We start from the raw sequence: 27441 nt of genomic DNA, 5'->3' as shown, positions 1-27441 counted from the left end.
GTGGCCTTCAAGTAATAGTGACACTCCTGGAACTGTGGGCAAGATGTTCTGAGTAGGCACTTATGTACATTTTTCTGGGTATTATGTACATGGTATTTTAAATCAGATTCTTCTGCTTCCATTCTCCTTCCTTCCCATGAATAATCTAAGAATTTAGGTCCATCAGAAATAGAAAAATATATTCTGGTTTAATTTCACTCTAGGACTTTAGTTTCCACTGGATACTAGTGCTACATCAGAGGTGCCTGATTTCTGGGTTAAAAGACAGAATTAAGGGGGCGCCTGGGTGGCTCAGTTAGTTAAGCAACTGCTTTCGGCTCAGGTCATGATCCCAGGGTCCTGGGATGGAGTCCAACATCGGGCTCCCGGCTCAGCAGGGAGCCTGCTTCTCCCTCTGACCCTCTCCACTCTCATGCTGTTTCTTTCTCTCTCGCTCTCTCTCTCAAATAAATAAATAAATAAATAAAATCTTTAAAAAAAATCAAAGACAGAATTTAATTTTTTTAAAGATTTTTTATTTATTTGACAGAGAGAGACACCGCAAGAGAGGGAACACAAGCAGGGGGAGTGGGAGAGGGAGAAGCAGGCTTCCCGCTGAGCAGGGAGCCCAATGTGGGGCTCAATCCCAGGACCTTGGGACCACGACCTGAGCTGAAGGCAGACGCTTAGCGACTGAGCCACCCAGGCACCCAAGACAGAATTTAATTAAATGCTAGTTCAGCAGAAGCTTTCTTTTTTAATTTTATGTTATTGAGGTTCTATGGCTCTATGACTCACAGGTATTAGCTGTATGTGATTAATATTTCTAAGTTTTAGGAACTTTGCACAGAAGTTTCAACAACAATGCTGATATTTTTGAAGGATTGTTCAAACACCAGAAGACATAGGCATAAATAGTAGGAAAAATAGAAACAATAGTCCCAAGGAGAGAAAGCTCCTGGTACGTTTTGGAAGTAAAACCAAATTATAGCTGGAGGCAAAAGTAAAGAAGAGGCAGAAACACAAAGTGACACAAGAGAAAGATGAACATTTTTGGTCCTACACTTATAATAAAGTCAGGAAGTAAATGACTGTATGGTGATTTCATTTGTGAATAGACCTGCATCCCACTAGAATCTAAGCTGTCTGGTGCCAGGAATCTTGCCTGATCATTGATGTATTCCCAGCGCTTAAAATAGTGACCAGTGGTGGGCATTTAATGATTATTTATTGAAAAATAGTAATAAGCCAAGTAAATTCCAAGTGAAAAACATGCACCTTGAATTCTCATTGGAAAGCAGGCAAAAGAAGAATGATGCCAGACAGGACAGGGACCACTGATGGATTCAACAAATGTCTTGGGCAGTGACTGCGTGTGAGGCATTATGCTGGGGACCGCACAGGTTGCAGATGGCTTCCAGTCCTTTAAGGTTGGCAGCTTCACCAAAAGGAGCCTTGGAGAGGGAGGAGGAATTTCACCTCATTATAATCTCCAATGCCATCTTTCCTTCAATAAGTATTCTCTGAAAGCAAAATGGATATATTTTTAATTAATTTAATTAATTTTAAATAAAGCATGAATAAAAGCATCTTTATAAAATGTTGCTCTCATATGGATTTTAAAAATACAATCTAGGGGTGCCTGGATGGCTCAGTCATTAAGCGTCTGCCTTCAGCTCAGGTCATGATCCCAGGGTCCTGGGATTGAGCCCCGCATCGGGCTCCCTGCTCCGCGGGAAGCCTGATTCAAATAAATAAATAAAATATTTAAAAAAAAAAAAGAGTTCACTGGACGGATATGAAGTTCTTCATAAAATCAAAAGATAGGTCAAAGAAACCAATACTGGCAGGGACTGGAGCAGAGCAGCTATAGGCTTCTGTAAGCAGAAATAATGGATGGATTCTTCAGGTCATGAATGAGCTCCAGCCATTTTCCATGCTGGATCACTCAAGAATCAAATTGCAGAGAGCTAGAGCTAGAAGGAGAGGGGATGAGGCCAAGGGAATGGCTCCTGACTGGCCTAATGAATGTCACATCTCCGTCCCCCCACCACGAAGGGTGGGAGAATTTGACTTATAGTCCCCTCAAGATTGCATGCATCCCCAAGGTAAAACCAATGCATTCCTCCTGGAAGAATGGTGGATGAATGATACTAGGCAAGAAAAAACCTGTAGTAGTTCAAATATTTATTGAACTTGGGGTAAGACAGAGAAGTCTTCATGAAAGAGTTGGCATTAGAATTAGGCCTTAAAAAAAATAAACAACATTTTATTTATTTATTTATTTTTAAAATAAACAACATTTAAATATGTAGGAATGGAGAGAAGGGTTAGGTTTGAAGGCAAGAGATCATGGTATGAGCTGAGGCACAGAGGATGGACCAGAGAACAGGACTCCCAGAGATGTGTTGAGAAGAGAGAATGGTTCTGTTTGGATAGAGTATACGGTAGGAACACACCGTGAAGAATCATGAATGCCAGCTTAAGAAGTTTGGATTTTATTTTGTAAACAATGGATGGACCAATTTTTTTTAGGTAGGACACGCAGCTATATAATTAGATAATGGAATATTAGCTACGTACTTTTTATTTTTGTAAGGAAGTTGCCTCTGGTGACAGGGTTTGGGTGGGAGAAGAGATCGGATGCAGGAAAACCAGTTAGGACAGTAATGCAAAAGTTTGGTCTAGAATTATGAACGAAGTGAACTAATATAACAGCCGTGGGGATGTTGCTGAGGAGACGGTACGGGAGTCGTTGTGAAGGTTCTTTTTAACAACAGGGTTTGCTCTCACCAGTGCCACAGGAAGTGAAGTTAAATGTGTGGCTGAAGATTCAGTCACCAGGATCTATGTACTATTGCTCACAGAAATAGTAACAATGTCGTTTAGCTGCTGTTACTTTTCACATTCTTTATCAGTTAATCGAATCAAATATTCTTCATGATTAAAATCAAGCTGTTGGAGAAAATCCCTAGATGCATCAATGTGTTCCTATAGCTTGAGACTTGAAAGTGAAGGAAATCAATTCAAATGATATATACCCACCTTCCACTAAAAACAACAGAAAAGATACTGTAAGAAAGGATCTACAAACTTTTTCTGGAAAATATCGTATAGTAAACATTTGGCGCTTTGTGGGCCATGCAACTTCCGTTGTAACTACTCAACTCTGCCAGAAAGCAGTTACAAACAATATTTAAATGAATGAATGAGGTTGTATCCCGATGCATGGTAATTTATGGACACTGAAATTTGAATTTCAGATAATTTTCACCTGCCACAAAACCTTCTTTTGATTTTCTTCTATCATTTAAAAATGTAAAAACCGTGCCTGCATATGTAGATACATAAGTCCTGGAGACCTGATACAGAGTACAGTGATTATAGACAACAAAACTGTCTTATAAATATTAAACTTGGTAAGAGACTGGATCTCAATTGTTTCCAGCACTAAAAGAAATGATAATGATGTGAAGGGATAGAGGTGTTAGCTAGTTGCCATTATGGCAATGTAAATGTATCAAATCAATATGTTATACACCTTAAACTTGCACTATGTTATATGTCAAATATCTCAATTAAAAAATATTAATGAATAAAAAAATTTAATAAAAGCCTGGAAAAAATATAAATTAAATGAAATAAAAATGTAAAAACCATTCTTTGCTATAAAAAAACAGGCAGTGGATTGGATTTCACATTTGCTGACAGTGTCATTGGGACCGCCACAGCTTTAGAAATCAGGGCCAACGTGTTTCTCATGAGTCAACAGCAGTGTGAACCCATTCTGAAAGTAGTAGTTGAACTAAAAGAGGGAAAAATATTAATACCTCAAAAATGGATTCTGCTCTACTTGTTTTTGGTTTAAATGAATGGAGTTTTTCTTTCAGCTTTCTTTCTTAATGTGGCATGGTGTTAATATTTGATAAAATACAGATTAGGCTAAGGTACCAAAGGCATTCCAAAACACAGTGCTTTGGGCAATATGGAAGTTAACTTCTTTCTGAGAAATATAATCTTTACCTGGGAAGCCAAGTATCCAACTAAAATTGGGAGTTATATTCTTATAGGAAGATGGGGAGAATAGAGTTGTAGAAATATTTGAAGATAGCAAGAAGTCTCTGCCAAGCATTGCATGTTATTAAACAATTTCTGTATTCTAAACGGAGATTGTTTATTGCTTCAATCAGGAAAATGGAGTCAGTCTAAATATTTTTAATGATTTGATTGACATTGGGGAGGGTATGTGCTATGGTGAACGCTATGAATTGTGTAAGACTGATGAATCACAGACATGTACCCCTGAAACAAATAATACATTATATGTTAGTAAAAAAAAAAAAACAAACTGAAAAAATATATATAAATATATATTTTTAAAAGATTTTATTTATTTATTTGACAGAGAGAGAGAGAGCGCGAGAGCAGGAACACAAGTTGGGGGAGTGGGAGAGGGAGAAGCAGACTCCCGCCGAGCAGGGAGCCCGATGCGGGGCTCGATCCCAGGACCCTGGGATCATGACCTGAGCTGAAGGCAGATGCTTAATGACTGAGCCACCCAGGCGCCCCCTGGAAAAAATATGTTTAATGATCAACTTAAATGCTAAAAATAGAAATCAGTTATTTTATTGGCGGTGTCTTTTCCCAGAGCTTTTACTGTGGTAACTTGTATAACATCATAAATTCATTCAACAAGTATTTTTGAGCACCTGTGGTGCCAGGCATCTTTCTAGGCAGATAAAACCCTCATTTCCTACCCTACTAACAATTTTATTCTAACATATTCTCTTGGTTGAAGACATTACCTTAGAACACGTAGTAAAAGCTCCTAAAAGCACGGGGAATGAGAATTGGGAGCCATGGTTGTTACAATACGAAGTGAGAGGTGTTTGGGGAGACTCCAGCCCTTCACAATCTCCATCAGCCTTACAAACTCACTTCCAGTGAACTTGGACTCCAAACAACAGCCTGTTCACTAGGCAGGCAGAGCTTCAAGGGAAGTCCTCCAGCTCCCTTCCCAAAAGTTTGCCATCCTTGTACCTGTCCTTTCTAGAAACTCTCGAACACTCCTGGTGTGGGGATTTGGCCTGATATTTAGGTGCTAGAGTACTCTCTCCCAACCCTCCCCATGGGAAGATGACCCTGGATCCAGAAATAAGAGCCTGACCTGCATGTGTCAGTGTCTTTCCCAAATTGTATTAAAAAAAGGGGTGGGGGGAGCAGGCAAACACTAAGCACTCCACTTGGCATGACTTCAGAATGCTTGTGATTAAGATATTCTGCTTATTGTTAGTCAAGGATCTAGGCCTGCCTTGCTCCACATAAATAGAAACTCTGTTTCTCAGCTGCCTTCTTGTGTCCTCCTCCATGTCCTTAGGGTGCTGGAACAGCAGGGCTTCTCTAAATGGTGCTTCGACTCGAAAAGCATGAAAAGAAACAGCGAAGGGCTCCTGAAAGCATTTACACTGAGAGTAATATGTACCGACAGTACCTTTTTCCTTTTCGCTCTAAAGTGGAAGCCTTTGTGCACTGCTTCTGTTGTTAGCACCAAAAGGGAAATTGGGGTGCTGGCAGCGTGGCCAGCAGAAGGAGCTGACTGGAATTAAGTGAGGCAGTTTGGGCCACACCAGCTTCACTCCTCGGCCACTCCTTCACACTTTAGCGGTTGGAATTCAAGGGGCATGGCGGGGATGGGGGGTGGGGGTGAAGGGAGGAGTGTGTGGCCATGCAAAGTAGAAAGAATGAGAAACATTTGTTTGGGGTTCTGTTCACCTGTCCGGTGGTCAGAGAGGAAGCCACAGATTAAAAAAAGAGAAGAAAGAAAGAAATCCCTTTAGTTTTCTCTTTCTTTCTGTTGTTTTTTTTTTTTTTTTTAAGATTTTATTTATTTATTTGAGAGAGAGAGCAGAAGCAGGGGGAGCAGCAGAGGGAGAAGGAGAAGCAGGCTTCCCGCAGAGCAGGGAGCCCGATGCGGGGCTCCATCCCAGGACCCTGGGATCATGACCTGAGCCGAAGGCAGATGCCTAACGGACTGAGCCGCCCAGGCATCCCTCCGGCATGAATCAGAGCAATTAAGTACCAATGACAGCTAACACTTACTGAGCCCCTGATATATGCCAGACACTGTTCTAATTGCTTTACATGTCATTATCTCATTTGACTCCTACAGTAACTCTCGGTGGTAGGTGCTCTTAATTATTCCCATTTTGCAGCTATGCAATGGAGGCTGAGAGAGGTGGAGGCTGTAAGCAGTAGGCCCGGGATTCTGTGCTTGGCAGGCTGACTCCAGAGCCGGCATGCCATCTGTTAAGTTACACGGCCTTCAAGAGAGTTGAGAACCCTTGGTTGTCATTTTCCTCTAGGTTTACAGCTCAGTTTGTGCCACAGGTGACAGCATAGATTTGCATTTCCTAATGAAAGGGAAGGAAGTTAAATCATAAACAAGAGAGTCCCTGAAAAGTATGATGTTCAAAAAACTGCAGAGTTTGTGCCTTTTGTCCTGATTGCCGGCTAGCATGTTGCTTGCTGTAGGGAAGACAGTTCAGCCTAACAGTACGAGATTCTATATAAAGCAATTTATTATTTTTTTTAAAAAGTGATAATGGCCTTGTTTTCATCTTAAGAGTCCAGAGCGGCAGAGGACTGATGGCACCCTAAGAAGCATGCACTCAGCAAGATTACCTAAATAGTTCTTTCCCCTCCAGTCCTGACCCAGTAACCTCTGGGCCATTCTATTCCCTGGCATCTCCTGTATAGGGCCCCAAAGAGTATGCTGATGCCTGCAACATCCTTTTAGGATTTGAAGACTTGTAGACAAATGGCTCCTGGGGACAGGGAACATATCAAAACGTAATCCTTACTCATAACAGAATTGAGTTTGGTGTGAACTCAGCAATCAGGGAATGAAAGGTGAGTGCATTAACCTACCATGTTATCTGTATAGGAGTTTTATATCTTAAATGGAACAGACATCCCTGCAAAACAATAACGGATGGAGATTAATGAGTTACAGGTGACCCTCAGACACGGGAAGGTTGACTTTGGATAAGCACCCACAAAGGTCAAGTGCTTATCTGAATTAACCACAAGTCTTGGATCTGGGGTAAAAATAAAGGACGAGAAATACCCCAGGGAGAGGCTTTCTTCAACCTGAGTTTTGTTGTTCTTTCTTACCTTCTGCTAAATTTTGCATTGGATTGGACCAGCCCTTTTTTTGTAGCATTTCCACACACATCTCTGGCCTAAGCCAGATCTCAACATTGAAAACCCAGAGCAATGCTTTTCCGATTTCTGGGGTTTCCAGATGTGTTGTAGACCAATTATTTCTGCTGACATAGAATTGAGTCTTTTTGACAGAGGCTTTATAAGAATCGGATGGCATCTTCACAACTGCAGTCCCTGTTGCCTAGTACTCACTTGAGGATTTGCATTTGTCTCATTGTACAGTGCAAATATGTAGTGGTCATGACAGCTTTCTGTGTTTATTACTCTCGTCCTTGGGTCAATTTTATTATTTCCATTTAAGGCAATAATTAATCCCCAGAGCAGTGCTGTATTCCATTTATCGAAAAACATGCTTGACGCCTAGCCTACCTCCATTAATTAGGTGGAGTTGTATAGCTACCTAGTGTCTCCCCCCCACACCCATAAAGAGTATCCATTGGGCTCTATCTTAGGACCCTGCCAGGCAAGTTAAGTGAGTAGACTGGGAGAGGCCCATGGAGCTGGTGTAGACTGAGCTTAGGCTGTAGGAAGAGCTCAGTGCTGGAAGGTGAGCATACAGTCACCTACTACAAAAGACCAGGGCGTCTTCATTGGTAGATAGAATCCTGATCCAGGTGTGTTGTCAACAGTAGAGAAATATAAAGAGACAACTCTCATGCACCCCACCCTTGCCAGAACTTGGAAATGAGAGAAATAAGATACCCACTGAGAGTAAAATTTTAAAAACAACGACTAAAATAAAGCATAGATATGCAAAATTTTCTTATACCCTAGAAGAGTCCTAAGAAACCTAGGCAAATGCATTTACACATGCAAAGAAAGAATGTGTTAATCAGAGGGGGTTGGTCAGCTCTGGAAGGTGGTAAAGAGATAGTTCCTGAGGCAAAGTTAGAGGTGCTGGTCCAAGTTTTGCCCCTGGAAGACCAGGCCTGGCCAAAGTTTTTCCCAGACCGGGGTAAGCATCAGCTGAACATTTTCTCAAACAAATTGGTATGGAGGGCTTATAACGTGCCAGACTTGTGTCAAGCTTTGGGAGAAAGTGCCAAGTATGGAGACTACCCTTCAAGACAGAAGACTGACCTGAGCCAGGCACTTTATGAAGGAGAGAACATTAACATAACAAAGGCAACTGTAGACTGGGGATTCTCCATCTGAGGAGGAAGTGACCCTAGACTGAAGAGGCTGAGGACCTGCAGGAGTTAAACACTGGAAGGAGGCAAAGGAGTGTACCTCAAACAGGGCTGGCATTTGCTCAGAGCACCAGGCTGGGATGATCATGGCTTGCAGCATATTTGAGAGATGGAAGGAGGGCCCGTGTGCCTGGACCCAGAGTGGTTTTAGATGATAGGTAATATTTCCCGAGCACTTAGTAGGTGCCAGACAGTGTTGAAAGCAGTTTACTCTCCTAATTTCATCACAGTCTTATGAAGTAACCACTATCTTTATTCCTGTTTTCCTGAAGAAAAAACTATGGCACAATAAGTGAGTAAACTGCCTGAGCTTGGAAGTAGAGGAAGGGGATTTGAATCATGGAAGTGTAGTTGCAGAACCTATGTTCTTAACCAGTTCCTACACTGAAGGCAGACATTAAGCAGACAGACCGTGTAGGGCCAGTAGGCTGAGGATTTTGTCTTCTTCTGAGAACAGTGCCCAGTATTTAGAGGAGTGACCTAGTTGAATGTGTGCTTTGAAAAAAATCACTCTGGCTGCAATGTGATTAGCTACTATTTTTTAAAAATCTGATTATGATTTTGCTTCCTGTATAAGTCTGCAGAGAAAGAGGGAATTCACAGATCATATGAACTTCAAGAATTTGCTCACCAAGATGGCCATTTCTTTCTTTTTTTTTTTTTTTAAGAGAGAGAGAGAGAGCATGAGTAGGAGGAGGGTTAGAAGGAGAGGGAGAAGCAGGCTCCCCGCTGAGCAGGGAGCCCCATACAGGGTTCTATCCCAGCACTCTGAGGTCATGACTGAGCCCAAGGCAGACGCTTAACTGACTGAGCCACCCAGATGCCCCCCACTTTTTTTAAAAGATTTTAAGGATAGCCATTTCTTACTATAAATTAATACACTAGCTTTTTTTTTTTTTAATGTACTAACTTTTGAGCATGATCTGGTTTTCTAAAATTCTTGATGGTAGGCACAGAATATATTGTGTGTGTGGTTTTGAGTATTTTGTAATAGTCATTTTTTTAAAGATTTATTTATTTGAAAGAGAGAGAGAGAGGAGAGTGGGGTTGGGGGGAGAGGGGCAGAAGGGGAGAGAGAATCTCAAGCAGACTCTCCGCTGAGTGCAGAGCCCGATGCAGGGCTCCATCTCACCACCCTGAGCTGAAATCAAGAGTCAGACACTTAACTGACCGAGCCGCCCTGGCGCCCAATAGTTATTTCTTAGTGTAAATTAATAAAATGGTACCCTGGTTTGATATGTCAGACTCATGAGATAGAAGAAGCAGTCTGCCTTGGAATGATTGATTTACTTTCTAAAAAGATGCAGTTTCTGATTTGCAATGCTAAAGATCAGGTTTTGAATAGACTGCAGTACATGCACCAAGGTAATGACTTTGCCTCTATGGCTGCTCAGGAGGGAGTCTGCTGCCTTTTCCCCAAGGGTAACAGCTGTTAACTCACGACAGTCAGCATCACTGGGGCTGTGTACAACAGCTACAGGGCTTTCTTTTCCTCTTACCTCCTCCTCCTCTTCCTCCTACTTATAAGACATTCAGAAACCTAGGCAGGTAGGCAGTATTAGGAAGGTCTGTCAGAAGGTATGTTCAGAGCCCTTTGCTAGGAACTAACAAGAACAGTGCAGGGTCTCAGGTCTTAAGGGATTGTGATATTAGGGAAGTAAGAGGGAAACCCACTTAACAAAACAAGGGAGCAAGATGGGATCTGGATCTTGTTTTCACAATAGGGCCCCAGGGTAACAGCCATTCAGGCTGGACACATACATCTAGACAACAGTGTAGAGATGGTATATAAAGCTGTGTGACTGATGAAATCCTCTGGGAATTGAATGTAGTTAGAGAACAGAAGGGTCAGAACCCTAAGCACTCCAACTCTTAGAGGCAGAGAGATGAAGAAGCACTAGCAGGGGAGTCTGAGGAAGTGCTCTGGAAGGCAAACTGCATTTCAGTGGGGAGAAAATGATCGGTTACATAAATGTTTAAATGAAGAATTGAGACTTGATGGATTTGCCAATGTAGAGGTCCTTAGTGATCTTAACAGGAGCAGTTTGGGCGTTTGCAATGGGGAGGAGGGTGGTGATTGAATTGGCTTCAAGAGAATGGGGAGGAGAGAAATTACTGGTAAGTACCAACTTCTTTGAGGAGTTTTATTGTCAAGAGGTTTAGAGGAAATGGGAAGTAAATGGGTGATGAAGAGAGAGTAGGCTGTGGAGGGCTGAAGAGAGAGGGGAAGGGATGAAAGAGTATTGGGGACAGTGGAGGACAACAAATGCTGGCTGGGAGGCATGATTGCTCCATGGGAGGTTATGATGACCAGGAACTTAGAGCAAGATCAGCCAGCATAGTTGGTTGTCTTTCTCCATCATGGTCAGTTCCAGGATGCTAATGTGGAATAGGCAGAAAGTTGGATTTAATAAGTTGTGAGAATTTACCAATACATTCCGTCAGAGAGGAGCAAGGAGCTTGAGGGTGCTTGCAAGAGAATAAAAATGGTAATGGATCATGGAATTTAAGCAGAATTAGGAGGAGGAAAGTGAGGACTCAGAGGATGAGGACAGTGACAAGGTGGGAGGGAAGATCAATACACTGTCCCACTCTAGAAAAAAAAAAAATATATATATATATACTCCAAATGGCATTTCTGGCCTTTATCCTAATAAATCTCTCAGATTTTTGATGTTCATGTTTCTTTAAATGTTGATGGAGGCAGGGGCTCCTGGGTGGCTCAGTTGGTTAAGCAGCCGACTCTTGATCTTAGCTCAGGTCTGGATCTCAGGGTCATGAGTTCAAGCCCCATGTTGGGGCATGGAGCCTACTTTAAAAAAAAATCATGGGGCACCTGGGTGGCTCAGTCAGTTAAGCGTCTGCCTTCGGCTCAGATCATGATCCCAGGGTCCTGGGACTGAGTCCCACATTGCAGTGGAGAGCCTGCTTCTACCTCTCCCTCTGCTGCTCCACCTGCTTGTGCTCTCTCTCTGTCAAATAAATAAATAAATAAAATTAAAAAAAAATAGATGTTGATGGAGGTAATAGTAACATCTTTAGGTTTTTTTTTTTTTTTTTTTGTGGGGATGGGGCTACTCAGTTTGGAGCAGTTATTGTTGGGAAGAAGGGAGCATCAGAGAGAGGAGACGGGGAGTGTTGGTTCCTTAGCAAAGGGGAAAATGACAGGTGTGGGGTAGCAGGTCTCAGAGTCTCCAGTCTCTTGAGCTCTTGAGGTTTATATTCCTAGGATTGTAGGAGGAAGTGCTTAAACTCCAAGCAACACACACACACACACACACACACACACAGGGCATTTTTCTTCTTTACCAGGAATTAGGATAGTGTGTGTCAGATGTGTATCTGTCAATGATTCTTCAAATGTTTTTTGGAGAGTGAGAGGAAGGCCACAGAAAGGCCAAAGTGAAAAATCAGGAGAGGAAAAGGCAGGAGGAAAAGCCTTTTAAGTATAATGTTTTACCTTAGAATTTAGTTTATGGATGGTATCAAGAAATGTCTTTCTGGGAAATATGTGGTAGAATATGTGATAATCATTTCATTAAGGCTATAAGAATACTCACAGATGCTCTTCTGTAATGACCACAAGATAGGCAGTTACCTGAAACTTATCCTTTGGGAATTCTCATATTTGTGGATTATGGCACTTCTTGTTCCCTGCCCTCTGGTTCAGCCAAGAGTACTTCGTAGTTGAGATTTTTAAATCAGAAATGCATCTTTTAGATCATCTAGACCAATTCTTTCATTTTACAGATATAGGAACTGAGGCCTAGGGAGGTGAAATCTGCAATCTTCTATTTTACCATGATGTAGGTGCCGTATTCTGGCCTCTGGCTTTGAGAAAGCATCCCCTTCTTCCAAGCTTCTGTTGGATACTTGTTCCAACAGTCATGGCTGCCCTTGTCCTGTATGAAAAGTATAGTTTATGGAGCAGCTTAAACTAGAGGCGAGTTAGTAGAGCATGCGACTCTTGATCTTGGGATTGTAAGTTCAGGCCCCATGTTGGGCACAGAGTTTACTTTAAAAAAAAAAAGTACAATTTGCCCTCAGATTGAGATGACTTCCCTGTGATCCAGGAAACAAGCTCATTACTTCCAACACTGTTGTACAGAGGACGGAACAAGAAGTTTTGGGTTTTCTTTGCAAAATGGACATAAACCTTATTCACAAGAACAATCAGGGACTGGGGAAGAGTGTGGAGCAAGGTTTTCGTCCTTCTTTAGAATAATTTTATATAAGAGGTACAAAAATAATACTACGAACTATGTTAGAAGAACGTGTGTTTTGAAGTCTGACAATAATGAAAAAAGTTGTACTGAGTCTTACTTTATGCTGGGCTTTGTCCTCTCTGACATCCTGGTACCACTGACTGTGGGATCTTGGGCAAGTTACCTAATTTTTTTGGACTTTTTTTTCCGACAGAACAGAATACTAATGACTTTTTTGCATAGTTATTTTTGTAAAATATTAAATTTGCTATTGTGTAAAAATCTCTGACATATAACAGGTGCTCAATAAATGTTAATTTGTTCCTTTCCCTCTTTCCCTCAAGGTTCCTGAGGTTTAAAGATACTTTTCCAGATTTTGAGCTGTTGAAAAATTTCAACAGCAAGGCGAGAATGGTTATGATTAAAACCAGTCGATACTATGTATTCAATTTTGTAATGTAACCTGATGTCAACAGCCAAGATCTTTGTCCTGAAGGGAATTTCAATATTCAGCAAAAAGTGGGGCTGATTTAATAGCCATTAATTCTGAGGATATGTTCCAGTTCAAAGTCCGTCTGTTATAAAATGTAAATTGCTCTTTTTTATGTATTTTGTATTGGAACTTAGGAACAAATGCTGTCACTTTTCTTTTTCTTTGCATGGGATTGCAGGCGCCTTTATTTTCACAGAGCCCTATTATCGTGATACCTCACACAGGAAATGCACACTCTGACATTAGTTACCAAATTGCTGAAATATCATGTGTTTTCTATTCATTACAGCCCTAAAGCACTATGTGCAAATTCCCTTACTTTAATTACACACCTCAGGGATGTGCATGCCAAAAAAAGGAACCAGTGAGACAAAAAGCCAGGTCTTTGCCAAAATACCCCAGCCCCCTAAACTGATAAACATTTATTTTCAGCTGGGAAATCTGCTATTAATTCATATAGTGACTTTCCCAGCTGAAATAATGAGCCAAGCCAAGTGAACCAAATGTTCGCAGTGAGCAAACATGAACAGTGGGGAATCAACCCATCTCTTATTTACATGTTTTTTCCTTCAGCAGTTAGGGAACATCTGAACATTTCCCTTTCTACCTGGAAGCATACAGTGTTTATGCTTCAAGTGTCTTAGTTTTCAAACAGAGCTCATATACTCGACTGTAGAGAGGTATCTTAAGAATTAAAAGAGAAAAATCACCAAACCAAATTATTTATTAGGGCTTAAGAGCAAAGTCTCTCCATCAACTTCATTGACTCTCCTATCTTATTGGAGCCCTTAAAAAAATCAGAATTAGCGAAACAATGAGATTTTGAAGGAAATGCCATTTTGGAATTTTTGTTCTGAAAGGAGTTAGCAAAAACTCTAAAATTTAGAAACAAAAAAGTTTATTGTTCCGTAAAGTAAACTAGGAATTAAAATACGTTACAAAAGGTTTTTTTGAAAATGTTCAGGCGTCTGTTTTCATTCCCATTTAATTACAAAGCTTCAGCCTCTGGAAAATAAGAAAAGAAATAGCTATCCACCATAAGCATATGACCAAGAACAGTAATATTTATATCTTTTGGAGGTCTGAATACTCACAAAATGCACTCAGATTCTAGAACAGAAAGTTGCCCTATGTGTATAAAACTTAGAATAAAAAGTAGTTTGTATAGAAGAGCATGCATAAAGGTTTAATGGAAAGCAAAGAAGGAGGGAGAAACAGTTAAATCAACACATGAAATAGCAAAGTAGGAGAGTCAAAAAGTCAATATATTGATTAATTCCTATGATGATGCAGAGTATCCACTCAACAGTCAGTTAACCATTTAACGTTTTTCTTGATAAAAGGAGTTAAAAAAAAAAAGGTCCCAAATGTAAACTTATATAAAGATGTAATCAATAATTGGAGTTTTAATGCCTCTCTTAATATAAGCTTGGTGCAGAGTTTAAATCTCTTCTCAAAGAATACAATACTTCACATTTTAATGAAGGTGTGATTTTTATTATAACAAACATAAGAAAAAGTAGCTTTTAATTCACAGTACTTTAAAATCAAGGTTAACCACCGCCAAACCTTTTCCCTAAGTGAAATTTTTAGCAGATACATGATTTTTTTAGCAATGAATAAATGAATAAAATGTGTGGGAATTTTTTTGTTGTTGTTCTATAAGAAGAAGCAATGCCCTATTAATTTTGACAGACAACTTGGCATTAGCCATTTTAAAATCCAACATGGGATAAAGTTATGCATTACTAGTCTCTCTACATTTTTGTCAAGAGAAGAACATTTTGCCAGATTTTTAATAATATGCCAAGAGCTTTGTCAGTCAGTTTAGCCCTGCGTGGTTATGCCAGTTTTCGTCCACCACCCCACTGGGTGTAACGCTGCCCGTCACAGCTCACATAACCCCTCCCCTGCAATTAGACAAAGTCAACACAGCAATCACTCCCAACCGCCCTGAGGTACCTGCACTATCAACAGGGCAGACTCCGAGGCTTGAACAAGCTTTGCTTTGTCACTGCCTCCCCACCCCAATTAGGACTTTTTTCTGCCCAGGCAATTTAGCACCAACACCATGGGTGGACCAGATAACTCTTTTAAAAAGTGTGTTTAAGTCATTCTTCTGCCCACCCCCCACCCCCCAGCCCAACCCTATCAATTCTTTCTCCACCCCCTTTTCACAACTTCCTCCACCCCGATTCCCTCCCTTCCTAAAAAAAAAAAAAAAAAAACCCAAAAAAAATACACCCTCTCAGAAAGAAACAGGAGTCTGCAAAAAGGCAGCTTGCAGTCCCCAACTAGTTACCATGCCGACCGGAGCCTGTGCTGAGGAATGTGCTGCTGCCACACTGAACTCACTGAAAAGACGAGGAAAATGTGCAGGCAATACTAGCTTGGCTGTGATGCTGGGGAATCTGAGACAGGGTTGTTGGTATGGCAGGATCTCACCGCATGCAATCTGCAAACATGCCAGCTCAATGGCATGTGATAGGCACTGGGTGGAATTTAGAGGTCTTGGAGCCTTCAAGGCTGGAAAGGTATAAGAGAGCAGATTGGGGGGCGCCTGGGTGGCTCAGATCGTTGAGCGTCTGCCTTCGGCTCAGGTCATGATCTCAGGGTCCTGGGATCGAGTCCCGCATCGGGCTCCCTGCTCCTTGGGGGCCTGCTTCTCCCTCTGCCTTTCTCTCTCGCTCTGTCTCTCATGAATAAAAAAAAAAAAAAATCTTTGAAGAAAAAAAAAAAAAAGAGAGCAGATTGGGGCCGGGGGGAATCTGCCCCATGAAATAACACTTGCTCCTTAGAAATAGAAAAGTAAGACTTATTATGAAAATTATTAATAAGAACCTGTGCAAAATGATAAAAGAGATTGATCTTTTTATAAGCCCTCCTTTTCTGAGTCCAGTCATTATACCTCCTTGAGATCTATCTGCACCTTGCTTTTGACGGGCCATAAAACCATCTGACTTCCAGTCCTAAAAGTCATCGTTAGAATTCATATGACACCAGAGTTGTGTTGTCAGGGGCTCTCTGATGGGATTGGAAATCATAAACAATATTTCCTGAGCAATTGCACGGAGGAGAGGATTGCTTTGCTTTTGTGTAAAGAAAGGTGGAGTTGGAATGCAGTCTCTGAAGAGCAGAATTCCGAGGGTTGAAGAGTTCCCGGACTTTCCCATCCAGGTGGAGGCAGATTGGGGTCTCCACTGGGGGACTTGTAGAGAGTCTCCCTTTGTCTGGAGTACTGGGCTACCATGAGATTATTCTTATTGTAGAGGTGTGTTTGGGATACTGAGAGTAAATATGGGACCATCATGGGGGCTAGGTCTACTCCAGCAAAATTCTTACCCCAAACACTGTTTCTTGCTCCACATTAATGTGAACCAGAGACTACCCTGGATCTCCTGGAAAGAATGGGGGAAATTTCCCAGAATTAGGATGCTTCAGGATTGCTACTTATACCTCACACTCAGAGTAGTAAAATTTCTTACTTCTTGCCTTTTCAGTCTTTCACATTGATTGGTTCCAAACTGTCCTGCACATCACTGGCAAAATAGTTTTCCATGCTTGCCAATTCGACCCTGTCTTTTCATTGCCCACAGCCTCCCTATGGCTCCTCATTGCCATGGCAACCACATGTCCTGGATTTTTCAGGACATTTTGATTTCAAATATTCTGTCATGTGGTCAGACCATGTGTCAGATCATATGCCAAAAGATATGTCCTGATTTGGATTTTGAAAATATGGTCACCATACCCATTGCTCCCCAGATATGACTGTTGTCTCTTCTTCCCTTTTTAGCAAACTAGAAAAGAGTGCTTCTCTTTCGATATAATAATACCTTATATTTTTACATAATATTTTGCTGCATGCTCTCACATAATCATCTTGATGGGTCCTTTCCTACCTCTGAAGTAAGACAAGAAGGGAGACACTATTTCAATTTTATAGGTGAAAAAATTGGGGCACAGAGTAGTGGATTGACACTGTATTATTTCCATGGAGGCAAAGTGACTAGAATCCCAGTCTCCTGACTCGAATGTTTTATTTTGTTTTTCTCTAACACGCTGCTTCCAAATATAAATGTAATGCTTTGTACTCTAGGTTTGTTCGTCATTTTGTCCATGACAGACTATCTGTCAGGGACCATGTGACTGTAGATCAATTCTTTCCTGGTTTATGCTGCACATCACCACCCAGGGTTGAGGAAGAGTTGGGGGAAAGGCTTTAAGGTGAAGGAACTGGGAGCTGAGATATTAAGAACCGACGTCATATATAACTTAAAAATCAAGAGAAAGAGAATGAGAAAAGGGGAAGGGGGGGAAAAGATAGAGGAAGGAAGGAAAGAATGAAGGACTATTAATTATCATTAGAATTTCTCAAAAATAGTATTATTTTGGGGGCACCTGGGTGACTCAGTCGTTAAGTGTCTGCCTTCAGCTCAAGTCATGATCCCAGGGTCCTGGGATCGAGCCCCGCATCGGGCTCCCTGCTCGCCAGGAAGACTGCTTCTCCCTCTCCCCCTGCTTGTGTTCCCTCTCTCGCTGCGTCTCTCTGTCAAATAAATAAAATCTTAAAAAAAAAAAAAAAAAAGAATGGTACAGCTAAAAAAAAAATAGTATTATTTTGTTAAATTCTTCCTAGCTAGTATGTTGTATGGTGCTAGATACTATACATAAGAATAAAAAAAGAAAAACGGAGGACAATGCTTATTATTATTATTTTTTTTTTAAAAAGATTTTTATTTATTTGCGAGAGAATGAGAGAGAGAGCACATGAGAGGGGGGAGGGTCAGAGGGAGAAGCAGGCTCCCTGCCGAGCAGGGACTCCAGGATCATGACCTGAGCTGAAGGCAGTCGCCCAACCAACTGAGCCACCCAGGCGCCCCAACAATGCTTATTATTAACCTCATTATTTATTCATGTACTCAATAATAATTTGACAACTATGAAGCGCCGTCTCTGGGCCAGGCGCTATACTAGACGCTAGAGATAGAGTGGGGATGGCGTAGTGCTTACAGTCTGGTGAGAAGTATTGATTGTGATAAGTGATACAAAGAAGATAAACAGGATGATGTGATCAAGAGACCTGCAGGAAGCTGGGGAGATACTTAGGAGAGCTGTTTCAGATAGAGCGGTCAGGGAAAGCCTCTCTGAGGAGGGGCTCCTTAACCTGACACTTAAAAGATAAGGAGCAGAGACACGCACGCGCAGAGCTACGGAAAAGAGCATTTCAAGAAAGCGGGGGCGCCTGGGTGGCTCAGTTGGTTAAGCGACTGCCTTCGGCTCAGGTCATGATCCTGGAGTCCCGGAATCGAGTCCCGCATCGGGCTCCCTGCTCAGCAGGGGGTCTGCTTCTCCCTCTGCCCTCTTCCCTCTCGTGCTCTCTGTCTCTCAAATAAATAAATAAAATCTTAAAAAAAAAAAAAAAAGAAAGAAAGACAGTGGGAACAGGAAGTTCAGAGCCCTGAACCTGTTATGTTCTGTGGGTCTACAGTGTCGTGACCAACCATTTGGGGATTGGAGGAATAGTATGAAGTGAGGCTAGAGAGTCTTACTCTCCTTGAAGGCCATGGTAAAGGGGTCGGGACCAAAGTCTAAGAGCAATAAAAAGTATTGATGCCATTGAAGAGAGAGACCTATAGAGAAGATTTTTCTAGGGAAAAACCTGCAATACTACTCCTAGACCCAAGTCTTACCCTTAAAGCCCAAGTCTACAGAAGCAATGCTGTAGGTACAATGTCAGAACCCTCAGGAGCATTTACCAAGTTCTTTACTCTTGAAAAGTGTACAGAACAGAATTTTTATGATAGCTTTCAAAATGTAGATACATTAGCATCTCTTATGCCAAGTACTGTATTGTCTAGGCATCTTAACTCAAGATCAATGATATCCAAAAATGGGAATGCCACCAAGCTTAATTTGAGAGGAGGGGGCATGGAAATAGGAATGAGCAGACAGATTGTTTCTGGCTAGACAGGGATGGAGAGGCTTTGCGATCAAGTGGAGAGAAGAGCTTTAAATTCTAATTGTTGTTGGTATCTTCAGCCTTAGTGTTTTGCCAGGAAATGGGCAGGAGGAGGCAAAGGTATGTGACTGAAGCTTTTCTGCAAAACAGTTTACCATGCAATCGACTCACTAGGCTGGAATTTTAATTTGGCTGTGACTCTGGTCAGAAGGCATGTGACGTGCATCTCTTTCTGTTGTGATTCATGACAACTATTTCCATGAAAAGCAAAAACTTCTGGTTGATTTCAGATGTTTTGCAGTGACCGGATGTCATACACAACCCGCGATTCACAGCTTTCCATTTTCAGCTAGTGTGTTAGCATTAAATTGGGAGTGTTCAGGAAGGATAGTCACAGGTATATACGTGACCCTCAAAGGAAGCTAACCTAGTGCACATTTACCTAGTGTAAAGCCAGGAGTCTTTCTATTTATTTATTTTTTTAATGAAATGTATGACTCTCAGTCTCTATTCTTTATTTGTTGGGAGTAAAGAATCAAATCAATTTTAGACAAGGAGGAATTGTTAGATGATCTGTATGTAATTTAGAACGCTGTTGGAGAGAAAAAGATTCGACGCCAATTCAGGCTTACAATCATAGCTTCTTGAGTTCTTAAACATATATTTAAGGGCAGACATACCATAGCTTGTCAAGAATCCCTATTCAAGAGTGTTTTCTAATGAAAAAAAGGGAGAGAACTGGTTCATTTGAGTAAATGTGGCTTATCATTGTGCTACTTCCAGAATAATCACCTTAGATCTATTTTAACAGTCATACAGTAACACAGTGATTCCATGTTATAAAGTAAGCCTCAGGACCCTGTAACATAGGGAGGATTTATTTGTGTAGCAGTCATAAGCTGAAACACCTAACCACTCATTGGTTAAAACACACATAGCAAAAATAAATTTTATTTTAAAAGCATTGGTTTTCCCATTTTGCTCTTTGAATTGAGTCTTTTAGATCACATAGTGTAAGGCAAACACTTAAAAGCCAAAACATGCATAAGCTACTTCATATTACTTTTTTTATTGCTTTTTAATTTAATATAAAAATAAAACTATGTTGTGCAATTAATACTAAGAAAAATTATAAAATTTTTAAAAATGGCAGTGCTATATTCCCCAGCTATTGGCCTACATCCTAAAATTATCAGTTCTTAAAATGGGAAGGATCAGTTAAGATATTTTTTAAATAGCTGACCAAGGTTTTCTTTCTGTAGTCATTAGTAAACAACTGTATGCTTACTGTGTGCCAGGCATAGGGTTAGAATCCAGGGATACAGTAAGGAGAGGAACCAAGTTTATTTTGAAGGTATGGACCTGGAATAGGAGGCAACCCAGAAAGGCACAGAAGGCTTCATAGAAACCAGGTCTTGGGGTATTCCTGCCAGTGATTTTAAGCAGCAAGTAACTAAGCATGAATCTTCTTCATGTCAGTAGTTATGATGCTGTGTTATCTCCCCCATGTTGCCTTATTACATGTCCCATAATAGATGACATTCTCAGTTCTTCACATCCTCTACTACTGAATCTGTAACCAGCATTATGCTTCTTTTTTTTTCTTTTCTGTAGATTGATTTTAACTAGGAGAATTTTGTTGTTTCATCTGCTGTCCTGTTGCTTTGGCATGTTGTCTACTTCTCAGAGTAAAACTTCTTCAGAGAACATCCTAAGCCAGAATGCTCTGGGGGCAGAGATGCGTGGTGATGGAAGTGGGAGACAGGAGATGGGGAGGGGTTGAAAATTCTTTGGAAAATAACTTCTTTCCCTGGATATATTTTCTTTCATTACTCTACATTTCCTTGGATCAGTTCTAGTTCTGCCATTTTGTGAAAGCTCACAGAAGATATGGGCTTCTAGTGTGGGGAGAATGGAGCATTGCATTTGGGTGACTCAGATAATAGCCATCTGACATTCAAGCTTTATTTTGTCCAAAGAGAGCTCATAATAATTCAATCATGAAGTTCATGCACTGAGATAAACACCTCTACAACTGTGAAGTATATTGAAAATTGTAGTTATTTTCTTTGTTTCCTACCCAAATGAATATAATAGAGTTTCTTTTATTTTTTATTTTTAAAGATTTATTTATTTAGAGAGAGAGAGAGTGAGAGGGAGTGAGTAGAGGGAGGGGCAGAGGGAGAGGAGAGAAAGAATGTCAAGCAGACTCCCCACTGAGCACAGAGCCCAATGTGGGGCTCGATCTCAGGACCCTGAGATCATGACCTGAGCCGAAATCAAGAGTCAGACACTTAACCGACTGAGCCACCCAAGTGCCCCTGATAGAGTTTCTTTTAAGTAACTTCTCAATTCTTCCATTTTGGGTGATTACACTGCTGAATATTTTGGAGATCTTAAAGAACGGTGTCAGAACAGGGTTGTCAGAATACTGGGTGCCCAGTTAAATTGAATTTCAGTTAAAAAAACAAATAATTTTTTAGTATAACTATGTCCCATGCAATGATTAGGACATCCTTATAGTAAAAAAAAAGATTTGTTCTCTCTTGTATTTTTAGTTACTAACGGTTGGCAACTCCATGCCTAGGCAATGAGCATCTGAGTCTTCGTATTAGGGTGTGAACAGATACGTCGGGCAATCATTCCAAGGCCCTATTGTCTGCACAGGTTTGGCTCCGCCAAGAGCAGCACCATACAAACAGTCATGAAGCACCTGCGTGCTCATCCGAACTGCGCTGGTTGCCATGCCAAGTTAGTTAAGTGGACAAGATCCTTTGAATGGAGGAAGACAATAATGGGACAATATCGACAGCGAGAAACCAGATAAAAAGAAAAGGAAACATAAAAACCTTGACAGACATCAAAGGGGTATATACAACAAATAAAGTACTTCTATTATGTGGACAACTCGTTGTTAGGAACTGACACAAGACCACAAACATTTCACAGAGGTCACTGGGCAACTGTTGACATCTTCTGTTTGGAGGCAAAACAATGACTCGGAAGTAAAAGAATCTCTGCTTCATTTAACTCCCAGAATTTCCCCAACTCCAAAACTACCTCAATTCCTCATCTCTGCAAGACACCTCATGGGATTAAAAAAGTACGTGTATGTACAAAAAGGGATATGTGCACATACACACACGTATGCACATGAACTATATACACATACATAAATAAGGGAAAATTCAACCTATGATGCAATCAGAAAAATTTGCACATATCTGATCGCACATATCAGATTCTCACAATCAGATCCGATCAGTCTGCCATCAGCCATGAATGTTCAGGTCAATGTTACAGACGCTGCGCTGATGATGATCCTGAAATGACCCAGTCCATTGTGCCACAACCCAGTCTTATGGTGAATGCCCACGTGGCAACCAGCATCAAACTTTATTATTTTTTTAAACATTTTTAAAAAGATTTTTAAAAATTTATTTATTTAGAGAGAGAGCACAAGCAGGGGGATGGGCAGAGGGAGAAGCAGACTCCCTGCTGAGCAGGGAGCCTGACCTGGGACTCGATCCCAGGACCTGAGATCATGACCTGAGCTGACTGCTGATGCTTAACCAACTGAGCCACCCAGGCGCCCCAGCATCAAATTTTAGAAATATGAAGAGAGAGAGAGACAGGGACAGTGAGAGAGAGAGAGCACAGCAGGGGAAGCAGCAGAAGGAGAGAGAGAAGCAGGCTCTCCGCCGAGCAGGGAGCCTGATGTGAGGCTCGATCCCAGGACCCTGGGATCATGACCTGAGCTGAAGGCAGACGCTCAGTTGACTGAGCCACCCAGGCGCCCCTAGAAATTGATTTTAAATGATTGATTCCTAATGTCCAGAATTGAGGTGATCTAAGAGACTGTCAAGGATTATCTGTACATTTTTCCATATTCCTTTCTTGTTACAAAAGTAATGCAATACCTTTGTAGAGAGTTTAAGAAAACAGGTAAGATGAAAGATAAAAACCATCATGTCACATCTCTGAATTCATCTTTAAAAGTGTCAATAATGACACATCTCATACACCTCCAAAAGATCAGAAAGGAATCTATCCAATTTCTATCTACCCACCACCAATATTAAATACATATTATTATGACTACTCATTTATATTTCTATTTTTTAAAGAATTTTATATTTTGGGGCACCTGGGTGGCTCAGTCGTTGGGCATCTGCCTTCGGCTCAGTTCATGATCTCCCGGTCCTGGGATCGAGCCCCGCATCGGACTCCCTGCTCAGCGGGAAGCCTGCTTCTCCCTCTCCCACTCCCCCTACTTGTATTCCCTCTCTCTCTGTCAAATAAATAAATAAAATCTTAAAAAAAATTTTTTTAATATTTTTAAATTTCTTTTTAAAAAAGATTTTATTTATTTATTTATTTTAGAGAAAAAGAGAGAGAGCCCGAGCGCGCATGAGCAAGGGGGAGGAGCAGAGGGAAAGGGAGAGAGAGAGAGGGAAAGAATCCTAAGCAGATGGGGCTCCATCTCACCACCCTGAGATCATGACATGAACCAAAACCAAGAGTCGGATGCTTAATTGACTGAGTTACCCAGGCGCCCCTAGAATTTTCTAATTTTTAAAGATTTTACTTATTTATTTTAGAGAGGATGAGAGCAGGGCGTGGAGCAGAGGGAGAGGGACAAGCAGACTCCATGTTGATCACAGAGCCTTCCCTGAGATCATGACCTGAGCTGAACTTAAGAGTCGGGGGCTCAAATGACTGAGCCACCAGGCACCCCTCAATTTTTTAAAGGACTAAAATATAATAGATACTTTTAAAGACCCATCTCCATTTGTTCTTCTCTTCCCTTCCCTTCCTGGGGCAACCACTACCCTGAAATTTTGTGTCATACCCATGGTCCTTTTGTACTTTTACAATACACATATAGATAAGTAATCTATTGCTTGTGTGTTTAAAAAAAAAGGGGGAATACTGCACATGTTCTTCAGAATTTACTTTTTTCACTTACCATCATGTTTTTGAAATTTATTCATGTTAATACATGTAGATCTAACACATTCAATTCAACTGCTGTGCAGTATTCCATCGGAAATTAGAGAACATTTTCCTCTAACACAATAATTTTTCTCCAATACAGTCTAACAATGGGTGTCTTCCAGTAAACATGTTCAAGAATTTTTTAGAGAGGATGCCTGAAAGTATAATTACTGGTTGCAAAATATGGAAACCTTCAGTTCTCTAGGTTTTGAAATTGCTTTTCAGAGTGATGGTACCAATTTATACTTCCACTGGAAGTATACATAATAGTTAAATTACCTACATCTTTAAAAACACTTGGTATTACCAGACACTAATACCTGCCAGTCTCATGAGTGTGAAATAGTATATTATTGATTTAATTTGTATTTCACTAATTGTTAATGAAGTTGAGCATATTTTTCATGTTTATTTACCATTCAAGCTTCTTGCTTTGTCAATAACTTACTCATAATTTTTGCTTTATATTCTTTTTTTTGTCTCACTTGTTTTTAGGAATTTTTTGTGTGGCTCGGATCCAAATCTGTCATATGATTTGTAAATATTTTCTTCTAATCTGTGGCTTGTATTTTATTTATGACATCATATCAATATTTAAATTTAATGTAGCAAAATGTATTCATATTTTCCTTTAATGTTCATGCTTTTCATGATTTGTTTAAGATAGTCTTCTTTATTTTAAAGATATTCAATGCTTCTAAAAGTTTTACAGTTTTGTTTTTTTACATTTGGGTGTTTAGTCCTTCCGGAATTAATTTTTGTTTACAGTATGAGATAAGGATTCAATTTTATCTTTTTCCATATGAATTTTCGATTGTCTTAGCGCCATTGGCTGGATGATACCTTTTTCCCCCATGGATTTGTAATGTCATCTCTGTTATATATCAAGCATCCATATAAATGAGAATCTGTTTCTGGGCTCTTTGTTTTATCCCATGGCCTTTTTGTCTATTGCTGCTCTATCTAATACCACTCTGTTGGGAGTAAGCCTCCTCTTCTCATTCCTACCCCTCCTCCTTCTCAAGAATTGTCTAGCCTTTTCTCGGCTCTCTACTCTCTCGTATGATGGAGGTTGTCACCATCTATAAAAAAATCATGTTGGGGCGCCTGGGTGGCTCAGTCGTTAAGCGTCTGCCTTCGGCTCAGGTTACCATCCCTGGGTGCCGGGATCAAGCTCTGCATTGGGCTCTCTGCTCCGCAGGAAGCCTGCTTCTCCCTCTCCCACTCCCCCTGCTTGTGTTCACTCTCTCACTGTGTCTCTCTCTGTCAAATAAAGAAATAAAATCTTTAAAAAAAAAAAATCATGTTGTGATTTTGATCGGCATTGCATATAATTTTTAGATTCATTTGGAGAAATCTCTGCTGTATTGAATCTTTGCTGTGTAACAATACTCTGTCTCATCTTTAGTGTATAGCAATCTTTACTGTTTTGAGTCTTTACTATATTGAATCTTTTCATCCAATAACATCCAATAGACCTCTCTTCATTTTAGTTCTGTTATGCTACTTAATAAAGTTTCCTATTTCTCCATAAGTTTTTTTGTTTTTGTTGTTGCTGCATATTTCCCTTACATTCCATGAAGCTATTGTACATGAAAAACTTTAAATGACATTTTCTGGTAGTTTGTGTTGTTGTATAGAAGTGCAATGAACGTGGGTATATTGATCTATGTTTAGCAACCTTGTTGAACTTTTATATTTTTTTGAACCAAGTTTATTTTCTTTGATTAATAACAGCTTCGTTTCTTTTTTTTTTCCAATTCTTATACTTTGGTTTTTCTCCCCTTGTCTTTACCATGCTAACTGGAGCTGTCAGTACAATGTTGAATAGAAATGGGGATGGGGAGCATCCCTGTGAGTAAGGGCATGCTTATAGTATTCCACCATTAGATATGGTATTTGCCATAGGTGTGTGAGATTAAGGAAGTTTGCTTATCTCCCTGGTTTGTTAAGGGTTTTGGGGTTTGTTTATTTTGTTTTGTGATTAAATAATGGGGGATTAAATTTTATCACGTATTTTTGTACATCTAGTACAACAATCATATGGTTTTTCTCCTCTAATCTATCCTTTTCTTTTTATCATATTACCCTTGTCTGCTTTTGGTGTAAAAAGTAAAGGGAATACCAGCTTCAAAAAATAAGTTTCTCCTGTTTTCTCTTTTTTTTGGATCAGTTTGTATAAGATAGAGTTTATCTATATTTTGAAGACTTGGTAGAATTTTGGAAAAGTGTCTGAGTCTGGTACTTTTTGTTTGCTTGTTCTGTGAATAGATTTTCTACAACTGATCCAAATTTTTACAAATTTTTTTAAAATGTTGTGGTCTTTAATTTTTTATTTCTTCCTGTATCATCTTTGAAAGGTTTTGTTTTCAAAGTAAAATTTCCATTTCATGTGTATTTCTAAAGCTACTCATAGTATTTTCTTATAATTTGTAAGATCTTTTTAAAAAAATATTTTATTTATTTATTTATTTGAGACAGAGAGAGAGGAGGGGCGCCTGGGTGGCTCAGTCATTAAGCATCTGCCTTCAGCCCGGGTCATGATCCCGGGGTCCTGGAATCAAGCCCTGCATCAGGCTCCCTGCTCGGCGGGAAGCCTGCTTCTCCCTCTCCCACTCCCCCTGCTTGTGTTCCCTCTCTCGCTGTCTCTCTCTGTGTCAAATAAATAAATGAAATCTTTAAAAAAGAGAGAGAGGAGAGCGTGGGTAGGGGAGGGGCAGAGAGAGAATCCCAAGCAGACTCCCTGCTAAGCGCGGAGCCCAGCTCAGGGCTTGATCTCAGGACCCTGAGAGCATGCCCTAAGCCAAAATCAAGAGTTGGAGGCTTAACTGACTGAGCCACCCAGGTGCCCCCTTAATTTTTGTTTTTATATTTATTAAGGATGCTTTAGTTGCATTACAAAAGTTTTTTGTTTTTATTCTTATGGTTCACTTCTAACTGCATTCTAATTCCATTGTGATCTTTTCTTTAACTCATGAATTGCTGCAAAGTTTGCTTTTAAATTTAAAAATCTTAGGCAATTTTTTTGTTATTATTTTTAAATTTTTCATTGTAGTTAAAGAACATGGTCAGTTAGATATTGATGTTTTTGTATTTGTTTTATGGCCAAATACATAGTCAATTTGTGTAAATATTCCATGTGGGCTTGGAAAGAGTGCATGTTTCCAATTGGTGCAAAATTCTCAATGCTTATTAAATTAAATTTATTAATGGTACCATTCAAATCATAAATGGTCTTTCTACATTCTTAGTTTGCTTGATAGTTATGTAGAGACAAATGTTTAAATCTCCCTTTTTGACTGTGGATTGATCAAATTCTTCTTGCTATTATGTCAAATTTTGCTTTATTTGGAGGCTATCTTATTGTATTTAATTTATTAATTGTGATAT

This window comes from Leptonychotes weddellii, chromosome 9, assembly GCF_054177405.1.
Source record: "Leptonychotes weddellii isolate Sample4059 chromosome 9, ASM5417740v2, whole genome shotgun sequence".
In the NCBI taxonomy this organism is placed as follows: domain Eukaryota; kingdom Metazoa; phylum Chordata; class Mammalia; order Carnivora; family Phocidae; genus Leptonychotes; species Leptonychotes weddellii.
Note: the sequence above shows the minus strand (reverse complement) of the source record.